Source organism: Mustela nigripes, chromosome 4 (assembly GCF_022355385.1).
Source record: "Mustela nigripes isolate SB6536 chromosome 4, MUSNIG.SB6536, whole genome shotgun sequence".
Lineage (NCBI taxonomy): Eukaryota > Metazoa > Chordata > Mammalia > Carnivora > Mustelidae > Mustela > Mustela nigripes.
This window is the reverse complement of record NC_081560.1, coordinates 120429468-120453514: the sequence shown is the minus strand read 5'-3', so window position 1 is coordinate 120453514 and position 24047 is coordinate 120429468.

The following is a 24047-nucleotide window of genomic DNA, read 5'->3' as shown; positions in this document are numbered from 1 at the left end:
ATTACACGTCGTTTTCATTGTATGATAAGGGTATGTGTATGCTGGTTGCTATGAAGCCACAGTACCCACATAAGTCCATGTAAAGACTTGCACATGCATGTTCACAGAAGCTTTACTTGTAAAGCTCAAAACTGTAACCCAAATGTCTATCATTAGAATTTTATCATTCTACACTATGGTATATCCATATAATGGAATAATACTCAGTGATAAAAAGGAATGAACTATTCATGCTATAACATGGACAAATCTCAAGATCATTACATAGAGTGCAAAGACAGAAAAGAGCACACACTGTTGGATTTCACTCAAACTCTAGAAGTGCTATCTAGAGTAACAGAGAGTGGATCAGTGGTTGCTTGTAGAGAGAGGTCCACAAGGGTAGGAGGGAGGAATTGCAAAGGCACATGAACACTTCTGAGTGATGAGTGTGTTTATTATGTTGATTGTGAGGATGGTTTTGCAAAGATATATATAAGTCAAACCATGAAACTCTACACTTATAACATATGCAGTTAATTGTTGATTATACATTAATAATGTATAATAGTATTTTGAAAGGATGGAACATGTTCCAGGAGTGTTTTATTGAGAGGTCTGAAAGGGAAACTCAAAGGCTTAATTAGGCTTTTTAAAATATTAAAATAACAGAGATAACACACTATAGAAAGTAAAACTGAATCACTTCTCAAGATAAAAACTCTAGATGTCAGAATTTAATGCTTACGGTGGGCTAAGTCCGGCTAACCCTTTAAGACACCCCAGAATCTGGTTATCTTCACTCTTCTCTGAAGTTTGTAGACTTTGGTGGTAAAGTTTGAAGTGCTGCCAAGGGGCTTACAAGGTCATAAAACAGATGTAAAAAGTCCCCCAACACCTCCAACATACCACTGACTCTAAATTTCCTGTGGTTTTAGTTCAATCACTGCATCTTCTTAAATCATTGATTTCTCGTCTGTTTCTAGTTCTAGGAGCACAAGTCACATACAGTCAAAGGAGTAAACTTAGAGGTGTATTTGTCCTGCTACCAAGCTATACTATCTGGAGACATGGGGAGAGTGGGTCCTGTATACAAATACCTGTATTTTTTGACCCCAGTATTGTTTCCTAAAGAATTGCAGGTCAAATGTAAGACAAATCTTGAAACACCCAGCTGACACTGTGGAGACCATAATGTCCTCCTGATCCATCTGAATAATCAGGAACATAGGAAATGATTAAAAATTTCTGATTTTATTCACTTATTTGTATGAAGAATTGACAACTTTCTTGATGAAAATGCTACCATGATTCTATGGAGTAAGACTTAGATTTTATAAAAGCAGAATTTTAAAAAATTCAAATAAAACTCATACTGTAATTATAGGAGTGAAGCTCTCTCCAGAAGGTGATATATATTAGTACACAGATGAGGGGGAAAATGATGAAACTTTTGATTTCTCAAGAGAAGAATCTTCAAATCCAAAAGGTCTAGAAAACATTGTTCAGAGGTAATTGAAAGCTGAGTTAGCAGAAAAGATAGTAGGAGAATGCCTAGTCTAACTCCAAAACATTCAGAATGGAGATCTAAATCAGTTCATCTAAGGGTGCTTGCCTGATACGATCTTGGAGCCATACTTGGTGATCTTGGTGAGATCTTTGAGAAATCATGGGAAAAACTGGAGGAAAAAGTTCTGATCTTCTGAAAAGGGAATGGATAAATTACAGAAACAATGGAGAAGTAAGGACAATGTTACTACCCCCAAAAAATACTAGAACTGACTATTAAATGGGATCCATGACCCTTTTAGAAAAAAAAAATAAATAAATCTTAAACATGTTATTAAATCGTAGCATATACCCATTAACAATTTCTGTCTAAAACAATTCAAAAGTATGGCTGGGCCATTGTAGAAAGTATCTTCCATTCATTCCAACAAAGAACAAATTTATCAAATGAAACCATGTCTTGTTCCACACTGAGAGATGAGATGAGGACATAGACTGGCTGCTCCATGAGCCATATGAATCCCAAGTGGGACCTTGAGATGTTTTCCACAAGGCTGTACTTGGAGAAAGCATCACACTTAAGAGAAAGACAACTTTTAAGTAGAAAGTTAAAGCAAAGACAATAATAAACTAAAAAGGATTATGAGTGGGAAGGGAAATGTTCTAGAAACTATTTCCAAGATAATTAGCTGTAATACTTGAAAACACTTTACATGAAGAGGAACATATTTAGATGGGGCTTTTGGAAACTATTTGAGTGTACCTTACATTGATGGAGGAAAATACTATTTTTTTGTTCTTCCAAAGGGCATAAACAGGACCAGTAGTTAGAATTTACAATAAGATTGATTTGGGTTCAATTTAAGAAAGAATTTGTAATTGTCATAAATACTCAACAATTGATTCTTTTTTTTTTTTTGCTTCAAAGTCATATCATAACTTTTATTTGACAGAGTCTTTGAGTATTTCAAGGTTCAAAATAAGCATATTCTAGAAAAAGGATTTCTACCTCAGAGAATTCATGCTCAAGATTAAAGACACACATTTTCAGATTTCTGTACCAATACACTGAAGCACCATTTACAAAAGCTGCCTAAATAAGTTACCTTGAGAAATTCATACAAATGCATGGTAGGCAGCAGTTGCAAGAATAAGGGAGATCTATATGACAGGTTATTTCAGTATTAAGTAAAAACAATTTTAGAACATTATGCCAAGTTTGATCTCATTTATGTAAAATTAAAAAGATATTTGTGTGTATTTTACATTATCATAATCTTAAACATGTGCAGAAAAATTCTAATTTGGCTAAGAATCATGGTACTTTTTCTAGACTAATTGGGAACCTAGAAGAATTACTTCTCTCTTCAAAACTTTAGAACCATTTCCACTTTTTTAAAAACCACGAATGTCTATTATTTTAATATACAAACTAATTAAAAGTTACTGCCTTTGTTATTAGAAATCTTATCTAATTTTCTAATTATTATATATATCCTATCATTATACCTATATTGCTTATATTGTATCTGTATAATATACAATTACTACATCTAATATAATTATCTAATAATTATTATCAAAGACATAGTCTTTCAGATAAACTATTTTGCAGCAGGACTAGGATCTTTTGCAGGTTTCTAGATGTAAACTCTGAATGAAAACTCAACATTGCTGAGCCAAAAATTTATTTTCTGTTATGTAAGGAGAGCTAATAAATCAGAATGAGACATTTATAACTGAGAAAGGATTATCTATTTTATTTTCCTTAATTCTCCTAACAAGAATTTATTACTATGTATTAAGCTTGAAAGGGCTTATTATAACAGAATGAATATACCCTAGAGACAGGGGAGAGTCTTTTTAGTTTTCCAAACATCCCCGATTCAGCACCTGGGATTTGATCATTCCCATACAGGCATAATAAATTATTTACATTTTCTAACAGTTTCTAACACTTTTTCTATTATCTTTCTTTTAGTTTGACCAAGAAGCTTCAAATCTTAATGTCAATAAAAATTATTATATAGAGAGGTACACACAATATTATGCATGCTATGTTTTATGGGTAATTTGCAAACATTTTCTTTTAATATGCTAACTAAAAATATATTATGTATGCATATGTATGTAATAGATTTTTAATTAGATTATAAAATATATAATACATATAAAATATATATGAAGTAGTGTGTGTGTGTGTGTGTGTGTGTGTGTGTAGTGGGTTGAATTGTAGTCCCCAAAAGGTAAGTTGGCCCAAAACATTAGACTGTGACTTAATTTGGAATAAAGGTCTTTGCAATATAAATAATGTAAGGATCTTGAAATAAGATCCTTTTGGATTAGGGTAGGCCCTAAATCCAAGGCCAGGGTCCTAGTAAGAGACAGAGGAGGAAAGAGACAAGGAAGATGGAGTTATGCCCCCCACACATCAAGGACGCCAGTCACCACCAGATGCTGGAAGAAGTGAGGAGCGAAATTCAGGAGAAGCATGGCTGCGCTATACCCTGACACCTTGATTTCAGACCTCTGGTTTCCAGGACCACAAGAGAAGAAACTTCTATTGTTTAAGTCACCAAGTCTGCTGCTAGTTTATTACGATGGCCCTAGGTACCTGATGCAGTATTTATACAGGACAACATTGGTATCCTAATTGGATCACTTCTGAGAGTAAAAGGAGGGCACAATCATTAATGACATTGGGGCAGCAGGATTAAATAGGAGTGCTTGTGGCAATCTGGGATGTGTGATCGTTGAATGCGTGAAACACGAGACAGCACTGTAATGGTCTATAAAACGGTTAGCAGAGTATCTATGATACAATATGTACTCAGTAAAAGTAACTCTGAATCTGTGTTACATGTAATAATAACACAGAAGGGGCTGAGGGCCCCAAAGTGTGGACTTCTGACCAGGTTTACGGGGTGGAGGCTGGGCAAAGGAGAGTCAGGAAATGGAGCTGGAGAGGAAGGGAAATGATTGGCCAAGGGAGGGCCTCTCCACACTACTGGTCAGACTAGTGTTAAGAACTCTGATGACTAAGCTGCTCCCAGCTCTCCTGAGCCCACTAATACTTGTTTGTTTCCTTCCTTCCTTCCTTTTCTTTCTTTTCTTGCTATTCTTTCTTTTCTTTATAAGTAGGTGCCATGCCCAGTGCAGAGTCCAACACAAGGTAGCCCAATATGGGGTTTGAACTCACAGCCCTGAGATCATGACCCAAGCTGAGATCAAGAGTCTGACATTTAACTGACTAAGCCCCCGAGACACCCCAGCACCCCCCCCCAATACTTCTTGTACACTGAGCATGCAAGGAAATGATTGTCTTACTCCTTACTTATGGCTAATGTTCAAGGTCTACCCCAGTTGCATGACTGGGAAAATCTGTCCCAGTCCACTGTTCACTTAAATGTAGTAAAATGTATTATCACTATCAATTTGAAAGCCTAAATGAGAAAATGCCAGGAAATTACTCTTATCCAACCCTCTGACAAGAATATCTTCATCGAGAACTGAGCAGGACATTGGCCGACCAGTCACATTATGTCGATATGATGTTTCCATTTTACAGACCAGCAAAGAGAAGCTTAGGGATATGACATGTTTGCCATGGAACCCCCATTCGGGGAGTGTGGTATACCAGGGCATTGTACTAAAATCTCAAATTCCTAGCCTCAAGAGGATCTTATTTACAAACCTGAAAGAAAGACTCTATTCAAGTCCCCTTGTTCTTCTAAGTTCCTGCCAGACAAAAATATTGCTAAAATATTTTCCATTTCTAAATCTAAGAATCCAAAATTCATAATAATTAGGTAGATATATTCAGACACTTCTATAATTAATGAGTATCTACTTTTCCTTTTTAAGTTTTGATGCAGAAGAGTCAGGAGGGTGAGATTTTAAGCAGCTTTTAGTCTATTTCTACATAGGACAACTGATTCTTATGCTCACTACAAATGATTCATTTCAGTAGGCAGATAATTAAGGTGTCATACTATAAGCCAGTCAATCTTGAGACTAATGTAAGAAGAATAATTGAGAACCACTATTTATTTTAGTTCTTTTGATTGGTCACGAAGTAATTCATTTTACTGGTTGGAATAGGAAGATGCTTGAAAACACATGTTTTTCTAATATAACTCAGTCTCTTGTCAAGAAGTTACTGCATGTATCAGCATGTATTACAGAAACCTTCCCAAGATGTCTGCTATCCAGTACATAGTACCACTTTGACCACTCAAAGAAATAATTCTTATTTTATTATATACCTCTGCTTCCAAGAGAGCTAGAGGTGATGATTTGTCCTCCTCCCCTCCTCCTCCTTGTCCTTCTTCTAAAACATAAAGAATAGCACTGCTAAAGTAGAAATTAAAACTGAAAATGTTCTTAAATCAGAAGCAAATGTCTAGGCTAATTTAAGTACTGTGAGCATTGTATTTAGCCCTGAGCATCTACTTATCAGGAATAAATAAGCATAATAATACCTGATATAAGAAAATATACCAATTAGTCAAGTGATAAGAAGTAAACAACTTACCCCTGGGTCATTTTGCATGACATATTTGTACAATATGATAGACCATAACCTTTAAAATATCTTCCACAATGAGTTTATTACTAACACATTCTGTATGTTACTGTTTCTTTCAGTGCACCTATGAATAATTGTCACACTGTTCTTTGACTATAGGGAAAAAATTATTAAGTTTGGGTTTAAATAGCTGTGTGCTAATGTATGTTTATGAGGATAAAATCATATAGATATGAAGATACTTTGAAAATAATAGCAGTTATTACCATCAGCATAGAATACCCAGTTTCCTTCCTTCATATATTTCAGTTATGTAAAAACACTATATGGGGACTTTAGCTCATGATGGGTGTATGCAGCCATATATATATATATATATATATATATATATATATATATATAAAAAATATATGGGTGTATATGTGGCTATATATATATATATGGATGTATATGTGTATATATGTATATATGTACAGCTACAGCTATATATATAGATGTATATGAATGTATATATACATATTATACATATGTATAAATGTGTATGTGTGTATATATATAGAGAGAGAGAGGAGAGAGTGTGAATGTGTGTGTGCAAGTGTGTGGGGAGTGGCAGAAAGAGAGGAAGAGAGAGAATCTTAAAGAGGCTCCACACCCAGAAAGGAGCCCGATATGGGGCTCAATCTCATGACCTTGGGATCATGATCTGAGCTGAAATCAAGAGTTGGAGGCTTAATGGACTGAGCTACCCAGGTGCCCCAATAGCTTTTTGTATTTTAATGGTTTTCTGTCAGAGGTGAGAAAAGAAATATGGACAGCTATGTGTCTCTCTCCTTGATCTGTACGTGAAAAGAATAAAGTAACAGTTACTATTTCAGACCAAGAAGAGTTAAAAAGAATGAACTCTCTGGAATGGTAACTGAATCCTTAAGGTCCTGAACTGGCCAAACAGCTGGGATGATTCATAAAAATTCTCAGTAAAGAGAATGAGTTGATTCTGGAAACTATGAGTGATATTTTGATCAAAGGTAATGGAATGCATTAAAACAAGAACATTTCCTTTTCAGTTACTAGTTCTCTGATTATGGTTTTTCTGTGTTCTAGAACATGTGAAGATTATTACAAAATGTTGTGCTAAGGACATTAAGTAAAATTCCAGCCTTTATTCACCCTGTACAGATTTTTAAATTGGAATCTGTAAACAGATAATTTAATGCATGCTTTGTTTTAATTAGGTAAACATACAAATTTAAAGGCCACATATTTGAAGTAGATCCCATTAGGCAGAGAAATGTTTTCTGGTGTATCAACAACAAACAGCAATGACTGAGATTATCTTAAAAGAATTTAAAAGCTAATAGAAATTCATTAAATATTAAATGCTTTCCTAGATTATTAGTCACTGTGGATCAAACGTGAACTTGAGAATACGGGAGGGATTACTGATGCCTAATTATGAGTTTCTCATGGCCTAAATAGCCCCCTTTTTCCTCCAAAAAGCTATCAGTCTTACCCTCCCTTCATTATGCCTAAAAATATTTATCAGTTGATAAGGCAGGACCAGGAGGGGATAGGAAAAGGGAGAGAATAGGTGGCAAGGGCCGACCTCAAAAGTGACTTCAGGGGTGCCTAGGTGGCTCAGTTCGTTAAAGCCTCTGCTTTTAGCTCAGGTCACGATCCCAGAGTCCTGATATCGAGCCCCGCATCGGGCTCTCTGCTTGTCAGGGAGCCTGCTTCCCCCTCTCTCTCTGCCTGCTTCTCTGCCTACTTGTGATCTCTGTCAAATAAATAAATACAATCTTTAAAAAAAAAAAAAAAAGTGACTTCAATGTGAGGCCCATGCGTTGCATCTAAAAGCAGAGCATGGTAAACTAACAAAAGACTGCCTAAACTGCCTTGTCAAAATAAAGTCATATTTCAATGCAGTTAAAAATATTTGCTTACTTTTGTTAGTGCACTTAAATACAATTTAATATTTTCAGTATGTTCCCTTTTCAAGATATTACTAAGCTGTTTAGCAATTTCAGACAAAGTCAGAGTCTTGGGACACACACTGCCTCGGGACCTAACACAGTACCTCATAAATAAAGGAACGACAACAAAAGCAACCCCCGCCCCAGCTAACATTTACTGAAAATGCTCCCTGCATCAGGCCCTGTTCTAAGTGATTTTACATTATAATAACATACTTAGTAGTCATAATTACACAGTGGAGTAAGTGTAATTAGCATCCCCATTTTACAAATGGAAAAAAAAAACTGAGGCACAGAGAACTTAAGAAACTGAGATCGCAGGGCTAATTAGGGGAGTTGCCAGGATTCGAACACAGCAGTTTCGCTTCAAAGCCCATGCTCTTAGGGAATCATCTATCACAAATCCTAGCAAAACATAGATTGCTTAGAAGCTCATGTTACGTGCTCAATTCACATCCCAAATATGGGTGACTTCTATCACTTATATTAGTAATCGTTCACCATTGGCCATGGGCTGGGGATTGGTGTGTATTTCACATAAGTAGTCTCCCCGTTTGACATTCAGAGAAACTGAAACTCAGAATGTTTAAATTCTTTAATTAAAGTGACACAGCTGGTGAATTAAATATGTAAGGTTTCAAACATGGCCATTTCTACCTTACCAATACTATTGCCCCTGGTGGATAGTTATAAAGTAACTATTACAGCTTACATTGGCAACTGATAACGGGTAAGTGATCCTTGGAAACCTGTAATTTTGAAGCTAATAATAATTAATGCATGTTTTATCACATGGTTAATGCACTCACTTTTTAATAACAGTTAAAGGACAGTTACTCTTACCCCATCCAAATCCCTCCAGATCACTGCCAACTGACTTTAGCCTAACTCAAAAATCCTTCATGCAGAAAGGGGGAAGAAAAGACCATTTCCTATTTTACTTAGTTCACAGCTTTAAGCTCAAAAGTAAAATAAAAATTAGTCTTGGAACGAGATCAGCAAAGAAACTAATCAATACTGCCTGGCTTGTGGATTTTTATTAACCCAGGCCAGACAAGACTCCTGTAAACACTTGTCCGCTCTGCAGCCAACATTGCTACTTTGCTGGGTTTTTGAGATTTAAGATTGTCTTATTACTGTGCTTTCTGTAGACTTTTGCACTTTCCACCACCAGGTGGCGAAAGAGAGTCACAATTGCTCATCTGTTTTTCTGGGGCCTTGAGTCGGAACCAAAACCCCTTTTTTTTTTTTACTATATTATCATAAAATGATTGAGTTGTTTTACCACACACACACACACACACAAAAGCATTAATCAGGGCCCTCTCCAGGAAAAAAAAAAAAGACAACAAACGTAAATATTGCTTACATCTTCTCTACCCAAAATTTTACCATCACCAGTAAGCACAGTTACCGTTCTCAGACCAGGCAGCAGTGATCTTGTATATGGGCATTACTCCAACCCCAGATATACATTAGGAACACTTGAGAGCTTGAGCACTGTCCAGATTGCACCCCAGAATTTCCTACACTGAGGTCCAGACATCCATATTTAGAAAAACAAAACCAAAAAAAACAACTTCCCAGATAATTCTCATGTACAGCCCTGGTTGAGGCTTGCTGCCAGAAAAAGCTAGATGTTTCTTAATGGGGCTGCAGATCGTTGGAAGGGGTCATCACTGAGAACAGAATCTGCTCTTCTATTTAGTAGATTTGTAATAACAAATTACATTCTAGAAAACTGACTTATGATATCATAATCATAGGATTATCACAAAGTAGAAAGTCAATACATTAATCTACTTTGAGGAAAGAAACTCCTACATGAGCCACTGTCTGGGCTAATTATATTAGCAAAATAAATCTTCCCGAAGTAGATATCTATTCACTTGTTCACAATTTAGAAGCAACAAAAACTCGGGGAAAACAAAATTTCAACCTAAATTGAGGTAATTCGATGCATCTAGAAACCTAAGAAGGGACAGTTAATAATCTTGAGGAACAACAGTGGCAACCTAAGTATGATGGTAAAATAATGGATCCCTCTTCGTTAAGAAGGGTTGGTTTTACAGACAGAAATAGCTCTCTCCATCAGCCAAGCTCCTTCTTGCTGGGTAGAGCCAAAGGAACACATATTTTTTAACTCTAACCCTTTTCTTTCCATGTTTCATAATCATCACACTCATCTGTGATAGGCTGAAGAGGATGAAACAGTTCATCTTCTGAAGAAATCAAATCGCCATAATGCATGACACAGGACTATGACGGCATAGGCAGCCTGACTCAGGATGGCTGGATACCCCAGCAACTAACCAGAGGGTGTCTGGCCAGTGGGGGAGAGCAAGTGAAGGGCAGGGGAAAAGCCCCTAACACCAGGGCAGGCTTAGGGATGGCAGCTAAAAAGATCCAGCACAAGTGTTTCAGGATTGTTGCAGAATTAAATATGGCTCAGGCAGCAGAAGTTTAAAATGAGGATTTATGAAATTAGTCGAAAAAGATGGTTAGTAAGAGCAAGACAAGATCCAAAGATCCCAGCTTTCGGTGGATGCCTTGTTCTACAGCAACGCTGAGGACGCAAGCGAAGCTGTAAGACTGCCATGTTAGGACCTTTGCTTCTGGAATTAGATGACCTGTGAACTGGCTTTAGCTCTGCCCCCTCCAACCTGCACATTTCAAAGCACATTTCTTTTAACATCCGAGTACCTGTTTCTTCATCTGTAAAATAGAGGAAATAATTATTCTTGTCTCGTGGGGCTCTTGTGAGAATTTTCAGATAGTCCAGGAAAATCACAGTGACTTGAAGGTATAGTTCCCTGGGCCAGCAGCATCAGCCTTGCTGGAAACTTCAAATTGTTCAGCTTCACCCCACACCCACTGAGTCAGAAACTGAATCCCAGGCCCAGTCACCAGTGTCTCAAGAAGCGTCCAGTGTAACTAACATTTGCAAGCAACCGATTTACAAGGTAATACGGCCTGTAAAAATGGAAACAAACAGAATCCTTGTTTTAATTATAGGAAGAAGGTCGGAAAACACTAAGATAGCTAAATGGGGCATAGGGCTTGCCCAAGGCACAAGAGCCCCCAGGTCTGCTTATCAGCAAAGCCGTGGCAAGATAAATGAGAGAGCAAATTCGATCCCACCAGTTGGAAATGAGTAACCTGCACTTAAGTCTGGGGAACATACTTTATTCCTAACCTGATACGTTCAAAGCTGCTGACCCATCATCCAGTCAGCTGTGGCTTGGGGAGCAGAGGTCACACGATAGAAACATACCCACCTGACTATTCAGGAGCACAACGAGCATAATAATTTCCCACATTAGCTTCTGCCATTCTAAGGCTTCTGTGTTTCCAGGTTACATAGAATCAATTTCTTCTCAAAACATCAGTATCATCCTTCTACCCCTAAAACGTGTATTTTTCCTGTTCGCTGTCCTCTTGAAATATAACTTAGTACTCCAAAATAGTAAGTCCTTAGAACATGCTGATCGTATCTCCATTCTGTAACTATCTACTGGCTGATGCCGTTCATTCCAATTTCTCTGGCTGTACTGCTTCCCTGATTATATTTTAAGACACCTGAAGCCTCAAGATCTATCAGTCTATTACAGGACTATTACAGCTCTAAACTAGATGCCTGTTCAGAAAAAGTTGTCCAAGAAAACCATGGTATATGATGATCTATAAATATTTTAACCAAGCATATTTTTTTAATCTATCAGATAGCCATCATTAGCTCAGTTATAACTGAATCACTTAACATTGTGTATTTTTGTTCCTGCTTGTTGGCTCTAAACTTTTCTTAGAAGTATCTAGCTTATTTTACCATACATCTAAACATTCTCCAAAGACATCCAAGTTTTAGGTTGAATGAGTAAATGTGTGCCCTCCCCTCATTCTAAATCAATGTTATAGCTGACAAAAAATGTCTAAAATTGACATATATCTGGAATTATAAGTAATATATACAATTTAAAATAATTCATCTTGGGGCGCCTGGGTGGCTCAGTGGGTTAAGCCGCTGCCTTCGGCTCAGGTCATGATCTCAGGGTCCTGGGATCGAGTCCCGCATCGGGCTCTCTGCTCGGCAGGGAGCCTGCTTCCCTCTCTCTCTCTGCCTGCCTATCCATCTACTTGTGATTTCTCTCTGTCAAATAAATAAATAAAATCTTTTAAAAAAATAATAATAATTCATCTTATAGGGCAATGGATTAAGCATTTTAAGGCCTATGTATCACCTTTTTTGAACTTAGGTATAAACTATAAAATTGAAAAGTGAGTATTTTTACAACAGTGTTTTTTAGAAAATGCACGTGTTTGCCAGTTTAATGATTAACACGTGCTCGGCATCAGACAGATCTGCTGAGGGCCAGAATGTTGCATTAGAGTTAATAGAGTCACCTATTCAAGTGAGCACAGATGCAGAACATTCAAAGAAAAACCACTGTAAGTTCCTTTAAAATTTTACTGGAAGAACCTAAGCTGAGAAGCTTTTGGATCATACCTCAAAAATATAAATAATTGTAACCTTATCAACACCCCACCCCACCCCAAAGCAGTTGGAAATAGCAAGACTCGGTGTAAAGAAGGCAAACTAATTCAGGCACATGGTCTTCTATAGATAGATTGTAACCAAACTAGGACCAGTTTAGTTGGTCCAGCTGATAATGGGGATTCCAAATATATGTAAGTTAAATATATAAATTAATCAGGTCTCTATAAATTTCAGGCTGGTAAAGTGTCATCCTAATTATTATCTTCTTTTAAAAATAATTTTGTACCTTTTAGCCCTCTAAAAAAAAAACCTTTGTTTTTTTTTTCTTATAAATATCAGCAACTTTTTTATTTTATTTTATTTATTTATCTGACAGACAGAGATCACAAGTAGGCAGAGAGGCAGAGAGAGAGGAGGAAGCAGGCTCCCTGCTGAGCAGAGAGCCCAATGTGGGGCTCGATCCCAGGGTCCTGGGATCATGACCTGAGCTGAAGGCAGAGGCTTTAACCCACCGAGCCACCCAGGCACCCCAAAAAACCTTTGTTTTTTGACAAAATGAAACAAAGACATTCATTTTAAGAGCTTTTTTCTTTATAACTAATCTGTAGCTCCTTTGCTGAATAGTCAGATCACGTTTTTTGTTTTTATCACAGGATTATACACACACACACACACACACACAGTGGGCTTTTTTTTTTTTTTTACATTTATACTTTTTAAGATCTTTCAAATTTTTTACGATGTCATATAGTAACATAGAAAATACCTTAAATATTTTAAATTGCTCTCATTGTTTCTTTTAAAGAAGTCTAATAGCCAATGTTGCTGTTGATTTTAATCTAGTCATCAGGAGAAGAATTGCAGCGGAATGCCTGGCTGGCTCAGCCGGTGGAGGCATGTGACTCTGGATCTCAGTGTTGTGAATTTGAGCCCATGTTGGGCGTGGAGATTACTTTAAAATTATATAATCTTGAGAGAGAGAGAGTGTAGAATTGCACCAAATCTATCAATATGTTGCTTCTCTGCAAAGATGATAGTTTAAGGAAGCTATGTAGTTTCCCTTTACATTTTATTATCACATATTTGTAATGAAAAGCGATGAGTTTGGTCTGAACATGCAGATTTAAAATGCTGCTTTAAAGGAAAAGAAAAAGAAAAGGAAGTTTGTGTTAAGGCCAAGAGATTGAGGCTTCACATTGGACCGAACAGATGGCCAAATTCAGCCTCAATAAGACAGTAGGGATCTGTGAAAACCCCTAATGTAATGAGTTACTCAATCACCCTTTCAAAGTTAACACACAATTTTGTGGAGGCTCATACTGAAATGTGAAATTGGAAAAATAAGTACGGAAGAGCATATACACAAAAATAAGAATCCCCGGTTTGGATAAAAGTGAAGTTCTGGAAAGAGCATGAGCTTTTGGGAAGCACCTGTTAAATTTTTACCATATCTAAATGTTCAAATCAGATTTGTGATAGACCCTTTAATTATGAGTAATCGAAGATTCTTCAGCTAATCCAAGGCATATGTGTTCCTAAGGCTTTTCTGTTCTATCACATTCCTATAAGGTAGCAGAGAAATCTGCACTTGCTTTCTGGGTGGACACTTCACAGGTAGCCTTGGCTCTCCATTCCTTTTGGACCAGCAGTGAGTACCACCAAGTAGCCAGTAATGATGAGAGTCTGTCTGTGACCAGGATTTTTGCAGCTTCCTGCTGTGGTTTTCAGAGCTCCACATCATCTCCATTCATCTCCACTGAGGACAGAAGGCTGCTTGGAGAAATGCGCTGTTGAGCCTCACTCCCTTGTTTTCGCATCTGCCCATCCTGGCTGCCTTATGGCAGATGAGTGAGTGCACACACTTGTCTGGCGCTTCCTCCAGAATCGTGGGTGAGCCTTGGTGCTGAATGTTTCCCTTGCTCTCACCAAGCATCTCCTGCCTGGGGATGGCTGCCACCTTGGTGGAGGCCTGTTTTGGTCCTAGGAGTATTTATGTTCATTGGGGCCCAGTTTTATTCTGGAACTCTCCGCTGTAGCAATGAGATGATATCTAGGTTTTCTTCATTTTCTTTTTGTTTCCCTCCTATTCCTATTAAGTTTGTATTACCTTTCTACACTGATGTGCTTAAGCCTTACACCCATGGCATGTTGGGAATAGATTTTTCTTTCTTTTAGTTTCCTCTGTGACCATGTTACTCAGAGAGTGGTCTGTGGTCCTGCAGTATATGCATCACCTGGGAGCAGAAGCCAGGCTCCACCCCAGACCTACAGAATCAGAATCCACATTTTAATAAAGCCCCCGGTGATGTATCTGATCATTACCTTCTGAGAAGCACTACTCTATGATGTCACTGATAATGGGAATATCTTCTTGAATGCCTTTAGTGATGAAGGATCTCCACTTCCTTAGGTTATTTTATTTGGGGAGCAGCTTCCATCATAAGAAAGACCTTCCTTACATTGCAATTAATTTTATGTCTCCATGAATTTAATTTGTAGGTTCAAGTTTCTACTTAGACCTGCTTGGCCCAGCCCAAAATTTAGTCTCTTGATTATATGACATTCTTCCAAATACATTAAGGTAAATATCAAGTCCCCAGTTTTTTTTGTTTTTTTTTGTTGTTGTTGTTGTTGTTTTGTCCTATTTCAAAGTAGGTACATTCACGTGATTGCTTCGGTGTATTACATAATTTCAAGTTTCTTCTCCCCTGAAGACATTCTGGTTTGACTCTACCCCCAAAAGAAAACTTCCTAAGGTTTGAGATTCTCATGGTCCAGCATTCAGAGACCACATGATTAGTATGACCTCAAGCTGGTAAGACTGAGAGGTGGGATCTCCTTACTAATATTTCTGCTGCTACACTATCTGGATCAAAATTCTAACCGCCAATCCACTGGAAAAATTAAGCATGCCCTATGTGAAAAATCATGTATTTGTCTGATACAAACCTACACGTTCACTTTCTGTAAAGGCTCCTTAAGTAACCTGAAACCCAAAAATATTCCAATAAATTTACCTAACATTTTTCATCCTTTAAAACGTATTTGTCAGGCCCATTGTCTTCTATGGAAGGGTTGGGATCTTTCCCTTGCTCTCAACAAAAGCATTGCAACTAACAGGAGTATGGTTTGAATCCTCTGAAGTTGCATCAAGTAAAAGAAAACCATAATGTGGACTCGAGGAAGAAAATGGGCATAGAACTGGAAGAAGAAAATCTTAAAAATAGAAGGCTGTGTTCTCACAGGGAAAGTGCAATCGCAAACTCTCTGATGACTTTAGCTCTGTGGAAATACGAGCGTTCTCTAGTGTTCCAGCACTTAGACATCAATTCATGGTGGTCTCAAGCTATGTTTTTGTTCTGGCACATTAAACAGAATGAAGACATATGTCTAAATTTAAGACATCCTTTTAGTGCTCTGTGCACGAGAGCCAGCTGAGAAATGTGAACTATTTCAAAGCACTGGGAAAGGAATTGTAGACACATCCTTTGTTTGGGCATATATTTTTAATTATCCTGCCTTTTAATATTCTTCTCCATTTGAGGATAATCAGACAAAATGGATCCTGCTGGGCATTGTCATGCTTAATAAAAGTAAGACTCACCATCTGCTAATATGGCGACAGCGTGGCGCATACGATGCGCCAGTGGCCGAGGCACATTCTGATGTAATTATAAGCCACATGGAACTGTGATAATGCAATGCCCTGCTTACATTCGTTCTAGCACTTGGAGAAAACTCTTCTTGCGTGAGGTGCTAAGCAATTCAACCCAGAGAAGCCCATAGACTAATAAATGCTTTGAATGCAGGATGCAGATAACAGCAAGGACAGGCAGATAAAAGGCTGTAGACCATTGTGTTTGAGTCTGCAGACCAGGGGTCGACGCCCTGGGTCTAATCCCAGCTTCATTTGATGGCTAGCGGTATGACCTTAAGCAAGACCTCAACCTCCATGAAATGGAGGGAATAATTTGCTTTTCTCATAAGGCTACAGTAAGACAGAAATGCAATCATGTATGTAAAGAATTCTCTTTACGTCTTCTTCCCCGGCACTCCCCCAACTTCTTTTTCCTTTCTCTTAAGTTCCTTAGATAAAGATTTATTGTCTTTTTACTTTTCTTCATCAAAAAGCCATTAGGAAAGCCCAAGTAAAGTGGGTGGCCCAGAGCTGTCAGGCTTGTGACGGTTGGAGCCAGTGTGCCAAGGGGGTAGCAGCTGGATGGTATCCGAAAATTGGTGACAGCTAGGGGATTGAGGTAATGAGTGCTCGGTCCCCCACTGTCGGAGAAGGAGGGCGTGGGTGTGGAAGCAGGAAAGACAGAACAGACCATGTGGCATTAGGATGGTGGGGGAAGTATCAGCAGACACTCGAGATGCTGAACACGGCACATACGGATAAATTATAGGAATAACGGTGTGTGCTGTGGTCTGAATATCTGTGTCCCCTAAAATTCATATGGTGGCCCCTAACCCCCAATGTGATGGAGTTAGGAGGTGGGGCTTTTGGGAGGTGACTACTAGGTCATGCAGCTGGAGCCGTCCTGAATAGGATTCGCATCCTCATCAAAGAGAACCCACAGAGCTCCCTTGTCCTTCTGTCATTTGGGACATAATGAGAAGTCTGTGATCAAGAAGCAGACACTTGCCCCGCACACCGGCACTCTCCTCTCAGACCTCCAGCCTCCAGCCTGTGAGAAGGAATATTCTGCTGTTTAAAAGCCACCCAGTCTATGGCAGTTCTTTATAGCAGCCTAAACCCACTAAGGCAGGGCACCTGTGTCCATAGAGATTTCCTAGTTCAGTACCCTGGTATCACAGTAGCCATGAGCACACCTAGTGTCCAGAGGTCAGTGTGCACACGGTATCCTCTACCGGAAGGAACCGGGGCTCCTCAGAGCAATGAGCGATCCTAGGGATGGGTTAGGAAATGAACAGAATGAGCCTAGAACTTGTTGCTGTGCCAGGAAGTAGGGAAATTCTCAGAGAATGCATGGGAAATCAGCTTGAAGGGACTCCAACTAGCCAAATCTAGGATAATTTTGATCAACAAAATAAATCGTGACAGTAGTAAATTTTAACACATGGAATGAAATAGGAACTCCAGAGTCCACAGGGGTGTACAGAAATCAAGAAACAGACAAATACACAAACGAATAAGTGGATAAATGAGAAAGCTCTTCCTTCTCATGGAAAGACAACCGATAACAAATGTGAAAGAAATGATGACAGAAAATTGCCATTTGGCACCCATCAGAATGATAATTCGGAGCAGAAACATTCAAAGTGTGAGAAAGTAATGGGCAAACATGAGGTGAGGAATAGCATTTGAATTGGAAGCTTTCACCTGTGAGTCTCTTCTCCACGTTGTGACCACGCAGCTGCCACCATTCCAGATGCCACATAGCTCTGCCAGCAAAGAAGAGTGGCTTTTCTCATGTGAGGGGCTCTTAATTGGGAAGAACAACTTTCCCAGAAGGTAGAAGGGAGACTTTCTCTGAGGTCTGATTTGCTAGAATTAAGTCATGCAACTGTCTTTAAGCCAACCACTAACAAAGGGAATAAGACCATAATTGAATGAAATTTATGATTGACTCCCTGAGGCTAGAGTTTATCTCTTTGCCAAAACATAATCAGGATTATTCCAGAAAGGGGGAGGCAAGGTTAGGGGTATGGTTATGGCGTAAGCACTTCATGGTGTCTGACACATCAGAGGTAGAGAAAAATCCCTATCACTAGTACATTCTGGCCATTCATAAATCACTAGCTTCATTAAAACAAAATATTTGTGTAAGCTCCTTGATCTCTAATACAAGTGATTCATTCTAAAAATGTATGTTTGGGGGGGACAATTTAACATCTCTGAAATGGATTCCACCTTAAAGGTGTTTATACAATTGTTTAATTGGCAACTCTCTCCTTTGTGGTCCACAAAGGAATAGTACATCTATATTTGATGAAGTATTCCATTGGGTAATATGCAGTAAACAAGTAGTGATTACCTTGGTCCCTGGTGGCAAACATTATCTCCCTTAATCATTGTTACACCTTTGTGAGATGAGCACTATTCTCATCCCTGTTTTAAAGATGAGAACACTGAGGTTTATTAAGGCTGATGTGCCAGATCCCGCAGTAATTTTAGGGCAGAATGGGGACTAGAGAGCACTGTTTGATACTGAAGTTTATACTCTGGCCAGCCCCACCCCTGGCTGTCACTGAGTGTGTGCATTTGCTCATCAATTCAAGAAGATGTTGGGGGTCTAGCATGTGCCAGATACATACTATATAAGGCACTGGAAATGAAGCCGGGGGGTTCAAAATAGAATAAGGGAGATTATAATAAAAGTAGTAATAAATCTATCACTAACATTGTAGTAAGTGATTGACACCGTGATAGATTGTTTATAAATGTTTGATACCCTTCCTTGGGGGAAGACTTTACTCCCAGTCCCATTAATAGCAGGCTTTGTCCTATGACAATATGACCAGCAAAATATGGGAGAAAGCAGCATGAATGATGTCCCAGAGAACTTGAAGCACCAACCAGTGTGATACCTCTTCTCTTTCTGCCACAGCGACCCCTGGTATATGTCCCAGAGAGAAGCTGCTGAGTCAGCCTGGGCCCCAGAGTGGAGAACCCAGGGAGGACATTTGTAGCCACCCCACTGTGTACAAGGAGCAAGAGTGTGAAAAAAAACTTTAGAGGTTGACAGCCACTGAGGTTTTTGAGATCATTAGTTACTACAGTATCTTCTACCTTACCCTGGTGATTCAGTGACTTCACTTTATTATTTTTTTTAAAGATTTTATTTATTTATTTGACAGAGAGAGATCACAGGTAGGCAGAGAGGCAGGCAGAGAGAGAGAGAGGAGGAAGCAGGCTCCCTGCTGAGCAGAGAGCCCGATGCGGGACTCGATCCCAGGACCCTGAGATCATGACCTGAGCCGAAGGCAGCGGCTTAACCCACTGAGCCACCCAGGCGCCCCGTGACTTCACTTTAATAAAAAAGATAAACATGTAATAGTGTGAGAGATCACGTAATGTAATGCTTAAAAGCAAAGTCTGTGCAAGCCAGCTGGCATGGAGTCAAATCCCAACTCTCCCATTTACTAGAAAACTGGCCTTAGCAAATGCACCTAACATCTCTGCCTCGGTTTCCTAGGGGATGGGACCGCACTTACCTAGAGTATCATCATGAGGATGAAGCATGTGAACATTGGCAAACTGGAGGACAGAGAGTGACACATGGTGAGTGCTCTTAAATGTTTATCCAGTAGAATTTCTCTGTTAGGGAATAATAGTGGGAACTCAATTCAAAGGGGGGGGGGGGCATCCAGGAAAGGAATATCCTACAAAGTTTTAAGTTCTGTTTCTTAAACCTTCTGGTTGACAGCAATTTTCCCAAGGAAGGAAATTTCCTTAGAATTGCTGCATATGTAAGGGTGAGAAGAACATAGGGGGTCATGCTGAAATGGGTGTTCTAGGACATCAGCTAGTCCACAGGAAGGGAGTATTCCCCTGAGACAGTCTTGTAGAGCCCAGCAAACAAAAAACAGCTAAAAACACAAATACTTAAAGTGCTGAGTGCCCCCAAATATTCCATAACTGAACTGCTCCTCGTATTTATCATTGAAAGCCGGACTTGCCAAACAGCTGGGATAGGGTTAGCTACCGCCCCAGCAGGTGTGTCGAGTCGGCCCTGCTTCTCTGCTAAAGCCTTCATCCCCAGCTCCTCCGTGATCTCAGCCATTATCTTCCTGCGGAAGACTGGAGTCTTTTAGGAGAAGAAAAATCCTTTCATTTCCCAAGTACAGATGAGGTTTAAAATAAGTATTTTGCCCATAGGAGTATTATAGCTGAAATTAAATTTACAGTCATTTATAAGTTGCTGATAGCAGACACAAGCAGCAGAGAAGGATTCACTGACTCACCAACACCAGAACTTGCGATAATTCACAAACCATAGAAAAGGAAGAAAAATGACTGCTCAGCTTTGCTTAGGTTGTTGCTGTAATTCTTAGGAGCGTCTTCTTTTCAAATCACTCGTAATGTGCTTCACATAGGACTCTCCTCAGCACAATCCCAGCTTCACTGGGTCTGTGTTTGAATTGCATAAACTCTTTGCCTAACTTGATTCTCCTGGTTGCCAAATACTTATCTGTGAACCAAGCCCTATCTCTGGGGCTCCCTCTCTCACCGTGGACTGTGCAGGGCCGTGGATTACACACAGAGGGGAAGAAACCATGTTTAGACAGATGATGTTCCCACTGGTCTGCACATTCTGCAAAACTAGAATTTTTGTTAGTCTCTTTCATCTTTGACCTACACGGTAATATATGTTTATCATTGATAGTGTGGAAAATCACACAGGCGATAAGTAATTATCTCCAATAAGCCCAACACTCAAAGACAACCATTTCATTCATGAACATTTTCCAAGCTATTAAATTTTATTCAAAAGCTTGTGTGGGGAGTATATATATTCCATTGAGCAAACATAGTATCATCTCTTTGACCACGAGAGACATTTAAGTATTTGTTTCCCTTTGATATTTTTAAATAAATTATTTTAGAGAGAGAGAGAAAATGGAAGGGGGTGGGACAGAGGAAAAGGGAGAGAGAATCTCAAGCAGACTCCCCGTTGGGCACAGAGCCTGGCTCAGGGCTCAATCTCATGACCCTGAGGTCGTGACCTGAACCAAAATCAAAAGTCAGAGGCTCAACTGAGAAAGCCACCCAGGCGACCCTCTCTTTGTTTTTTCTATATGATTTTCAGTAATATCATAAGCATAGTTAAAGGATAAAGAGGATACCCTTGAAGATAAATTCTTAGGTTACATAAGATGAAAACTTTTAAAGTTTGGAGATTATTGCCAAATTGCCATCTAGAGGCAATAAAATCTGCCTTTTTAAAATGTAGAATGTTATAAAGACAACATTATGATTTTTTGAGGACTGACCTCACACCACCATACACAAAGTGCTAGGATTCTTTGACATTTTGGAATTGATTGCTGAAATCATTTACTTTCAGCAATGTGAGATTGTGATGTAGACATCTGATTCTGCTGGGGGATAATTTGAACAGAGCACCCTGCAAAGGAAGAGATTTGTTCAAAGGCCCAGCACCTGCTCCTCAAATTGATTTTGTGGTTTATTACCAATTCATCCATTCACAAAAATTTCATGGTGTAACAAAATGAACAATAAAACTACATTGAACATTGAAAATATAATTTGCATATGACACAATGTCACACGATACTTCAACTAATGTGATTCAGGGGAAAGCCAGGAGCTAGAACAGATATTTGTCTACTTAAAAATGTGGGTATTCTTGAATGTTCGGGCACAGATTTTGCAGGAACCTCAATGGTGTGCTTCTCCCCTAATTATTGTGTAATTACCTGATGTCTATATAAAGAAAAAATAATATGTATTAGGTGAGGATATGACTGTTGAATTCCTCCACCCTTGCAGGAAAGTTTAAAGACTTTCATATGTGATAAAAAGGCATGTGTCTGTGCTGGTCTTTTTCTCGTTCTATCATCTTTTCTCTGCAGCCCTCTGCTTTCCTTCCTTCCCTATGTCCATGGGACCGTCTTTCTACCCTGGCTGGGTGCATTTCACCTCCCTGCATTGGGGCCCCTACTAGGATTTACAGACGGTTACAAGATTATTTACAAGATGTTTACAAAACATGTACAACTTCAGATTCTTCTTAAGTATGGAAGCTTTGGCAACAGTGTTTTTCAGGCACACCTGTTGTGAACTGGTTCTCCAGGATAACTGTCATTTCTTTTGCTGGATCCTTTAACTTTGCTCTACAACATAATTATTCTGTGTGTTTTTAATTAGTTTTGTTTCTTTGTTAGTATTTAGGGTCTGAGTTTAAAACAGTAAGGCATTAGCTAGAAACATATTTCCTATTAACATAAATAAACTTTTTTTAAGACATTATTTTAAGGATGGCTTGGTGGCTCTAACGTTAAGCATCTGCCTTCAGCTCAGGTCATGGTCTGGGATGGAGCCCTGAGTCGGGCTCCCTGTTCAATAGGGGAGCCTGCTTCCCCTCTGCCCCTCGCCCTGCTTATGCTCTCTCCCTCTCCCTATCTCTCTCAAATAGATAAGTAAAATCTTAAAAAAATAAATAAAACATTATTTTATACCTGAAAAAAGCAAAACTACAATGCATTATCATTTCCTATAACCATCTCTGCTCATTATGGAGCTCTTTTTCCCCCAATGTAAGATCTGCCACAATGTTGCTCTGTTAATAATTTTGTACAGTTGAGAAGTACACTAAAATGGGAAAAAATCAACAAGAAAAAGTTGTATTTCTTTTTAACTTCTGTATGCTTTTGTCTAATATCCCAAAGCTCAATGCTTTTCCAAGGAATAGGGTTTTAATACCAGCTACCTCCTTGGTAAAACAGGTGCTCACAAAAAATTTTTACTGACACGGAAAGATTTCTTTAGAGTCAAGCATTATTACTAGTGATGTTGTCCTATTTTGGAGATGGAACATTCGTTAGAAACTGGCCAACAGTAACCTAGAATAGAATTCTGAGGCTGAGGCTCGTATTGTAAAATTTTACTTATTTTCAATTGTGCTCATACAGAAAGAGGCTTCATATGGATAAGACACTTTCATATAGAGGTGAATTTCACTTTATTACCTTAACCTTTACCATCTGTTCTATCAATGCACATGGTCAACGTGGGGACCAGGGATGCAGATGTCTCTGACAGAAGTCTCTCAATGTGCATTTTATAATGCCTCGCAGACAATGCATACAGTAATTCCCTCTTTGAAATATAACATAAAACTTAGTTTAGCCTCGCGACTTATGGTTTACTGTTTATTCCCATGGCACAGCTATTTTAAAATGTTGTTGATTAATTTTAAATGAAAACCCTACCACTATCTTCCTCCTCTGCCCTCCCTCACTTTCCCCCTGTCTTTCTCCTACCAGCCTGACGTCCCCATCTATGTTTTAAGGCTAATGCAATCAGAACGTTTGGTTTTAAGAGTAAGATACATAAACAAAGGATGTCCCACTGCTCTTCCACATGAGGAGAATGAGTCCATCCAAGAACTGTCTTTGACTAGCTCTTAGAGGGATTTTTATTTGTTTGGTGAATGAATCATGAGGGTCAACCTAGGGCATTGCAGTATCAAAAAACATGGAGACTTTCCTTCCTACTGTTAAACTCCCCAAGCTGGAAATAAGAAAATCAGTTTTAGGCAACAAATATTGAATCAGGAAACATTTCCATTTGATCTAAAATTGCATTAAGAAATGAGGCCCAAGTAATATTCTCTTTTCCTGAACATGTCTCACACACATTTCACTTTCTTTTTTTTTTTTTTTTTAAGATTTTATTTATGTATTTGACAGATAGAGATCCAAGTAGGCAGAGAGGCAGGCAGAGAGAGAGGAGGAAGCAGGCTCCCTGCTGAGCAGAGAGCCCAATGTGGGGCTCGATTCCAGGACCCTGGGATCATGACCTGAGCTAAAGGCAGAGGCTTTACCCCACTGAGCCACCCAGGCGCCCCACATTTCA